The following is a 3,101-nucleotide window of genomic DNA, read 5'->3' as shown; positions in this document are numbered from 1 at the left end:
AATGTGAATAACAGAAAAATGTGACTGAGGAAAAGAATAGGATGAATATGTGAGTTGAAGTTGCAAGTGAAGAGATATAGACAAGGAATAAGTTGTGTTGGGACATATGTGGAATTTAGTCTTTATCCTAAAAGTACTGAAAATTTTGGAAGGGTGTTATGTAAGAGTATGACATGATCTACTGTCTTATCACCTAGCCCTTTGTTAAATAGCATTCCCAAATGCTATACTTCAGTTATTTTCAAAGTTTGTAGTGATGATCTTGAAGTACCACAAAACCCTAAAATGCCTTCTGTATGCTCAGGAAAGGCACATATGTGTTGGAAACACTTCCTGTGTTTAGTTTATCTTCGCAATACAATTCTTTGAACACCTATTAAGAATAATGCATGTAAAGCATGATACTAAAACACTGAATGGTGTGAGGATGCTTAAGTTTAGGGCTTTTCCTCAAGAAGTTTTCTCTTAAAAAGATAAAAAGATAAGATATGAACAGAGACATGAGCAAAACAATGACACAAAATAAATATGCATCATTGAATGTATAACTCATATAATTTAAATATTAGATTAACCATATTCTCTATGCCATTGTGTATAGCAACAATGTTTTCAGAAATATTCTCATAATGTTGGGCAAAACAGAAAAAATTAATGTTGACTGGACCTAGGTGACACAAAGCTTTGAAGTAGAAACTGAAAAAATTAGTTCGATGTCCGGATAATTTTTCTAAGTGACAAGTATATACAAGTATACTAGATGTATCTAGATGATTGATGATGATTTTCGGTTCTTTCTGATATGTGATGTTCCATAGAGTGTCTGGAAGGTAGAATGTATTGTGTGATGGCCACTAAGATTGTTTCATCTAGGCCAATCCCCAGTCTTTTTATAGGCTTTAACACAAGCTATTTTATCTGTAGTCACATTTTAGTGCTGATCATTAAGAATATGGGTTTATAAAACAGGTAAGCTCATGAACTAAACCACTATCTTTTAATAATGGAAATAGAAGTGTTTGTGTTTTCCCGTAATGCTTCTTCCATGTGAAAAATCTTTAATCAGATTTACTAAATTACCTGTGGTCCCAAATTATTTTAATATTCTATCCTTTCCCTTTTATTGGTTCGTGAACTGGTCTTTGTACTCAGGGCAAAGAGAGACCAAAGAAAGAGGCAGACCACTCCAGATTGGTAGATGGCAGGTTTAATAAGCAAGGGAACTTACTTATAAGTCTTGTCTTGGGCAGCCACAAGATGTGTAGATCACTGCATCCGCTGGACAGAATCTTAAAAGTTTATATAGAGGCCTCAGTGAGCTACAGTCATCTACACAGTCCAGATGGTCTCAACAACACCTTACTCTTTTAAGGCTATGTCCTTGGAATAGCTCCCACTGTAGGCAATGTACATTCCAAAGACAGGGGAGGATGCGAGGACTCTCTGATTGCTAAGGTCTACCTCATGGATTAACCAGCAATCATGTCCTCTCATTTACCTCCTCCAACACTTTTCATTCCTTTTCATGTATATTTCATGTATATTGTAGTAAGATGTGCCACCCTGAGTCGAGGTAAATACTATTGCCATCATTGTGTCTCTTGCTCTTACCAATACTGAATATGAGGACGTGGGTGGTTATGTGTTTTTTTTCTTTCTTATACTTTTTCCCGAATCCAGCTAAACTTGCATTTTGCTTTGGAAATATTCTGAAAATACTATATAAAAAAGTCTTAACATTTAAGTATACCTCAACTTAGAAGTGAAGAAATGGGAGAAAAGACATGCTCAGATTTGCTAGACTAGAAGAAGTGATAGAAGTGACAGATTGCATTGTATTAAAGAGAGTTCTTGAAACTGTGGTGAGAAACTAAGTTTTAATGAGGGAAAAGAATGGAGGGGAGAGGGAAGCACTGAGGGGCTTATGGAGATGGGTGATATAAGAGAAAGCTGCTTTGGCAACCAGCTTTTGAAACATTAAAAGAATGAGCACATTGAGGAGAATCAACCAGATGTGGATGCTAGCTAACTGAGTAGTCTGGCATTACAGATTAACTGCATAGGGAGAGTATATGTTTTGATCTGAGGACTGAAGAAAGCAGTCCTCTTCACAGATCACTTTCTGTGACTGGGCTGTGCTAAAGAATAAGTCTTAAATTATTCACTGCTCAGTTTTAGGCACGAATTAAAGTTTAAATCTTTTTTTTTTCCTAGGATATCTAGCCTCTTTAATTATAATGAACTATTATACATTAGCACTAAATAGACGATCATTGAATCAGTCATCTGGCAAGACAAGTTTTGAAGATGAGGTGTAGGACCCATACTACTTGGAGAGAGCAAACTTCTGGGTTCAGAGAATAACAATGAGTTTAAAACCCTGAAGCATAAAGTCCGAAAGGAAGAGTAATTGTTGGAAAAATTTATTAAAAAGAAACTATATACTTTATAATTTGATTTGAGGCTAGATGTACATGGATTCTTATAGGAAATGACCTGAACAATCATGTAATCATTAGTCCTATAAATTGTTCTTATGCATTTATAGTTTCTTTCAACCAGGAAAGCTACCACATTTTTCAGTATTTTAAGAACAACTCAACTTTCCTTGATACCTAATCCCAAGGTCTCCCAAGCCTGAGAGTTGGACATTGTTCCTCCTACTTCCCTAATTTTCATTGATATAGATCAAACCTTGGCAGTGACTCATCCTGCTCACAGGTTATCTCAGCTGCCATCCTTCAAGGGGACATGCAGTTGAGTAAGCCTATTGATGGTTTAATCATTCACAGGGTACACAAACTCCATTTGACAGGTACTAATGCCATTCATGCTACTTCACAGTAGAGTGACAATTTCTCATGGAGATAATGCTAGCCACACACACAATAAAGGAAGCTCTTCTGAACAGTTCACCACAGGGTACTTATTACTTGTGGGCAGAAAGGTCAGATGTGATTTTCTTCAAGTGTTTATGTTCCCCCATCTCCACATCAATCGCTAGGCATGTTCTCACTTAAAATTTGCCAGCATACCCTGACACAAAGGCCAGTTTATAGTATGATCTCTTTGGGAATAATATTATATTTTTGTGGAGATAC

At 36.3% G+C, this 3,101-nt stretch overlaps 1 protein-coding gene across 5 annotated transcripts in view; it reads left to right on the top strand.

The window, feature by feature from the left end:
- GRM7 (glutamate metabotropic receptor 7) overlaps positions 1 to 3,101 on the top strand; it is an 827,189-nt gene that overhangs the window by 530,360 nt on the left and 293,728 nt on the right. The gene's annotated exons all lie outside the window — the stretch shown is intronic.

Source organism: Pteropus vampyrus, unplaced genomic scaffold (assembly GCF_000151845.1).
Source record: "Pteropus vampyrus isolate Shadow unplaced genomic scaffold, Pvam_2.0 Scaffold210, whole genome shotgun sequence".
In the NCBI taxonomy this organism is placed as follows: Eukaryota; Metazoa; Chordata; class Mammalia; order Chiroptera; family Pteropodidae; genus Pteropus; species Pteropus vampyrus.
The sequence above is the reverse complement of the archived record's forward strand: the minus strand, read 5'-3'. Positions and strand labels throughout refer to the sequence as shown.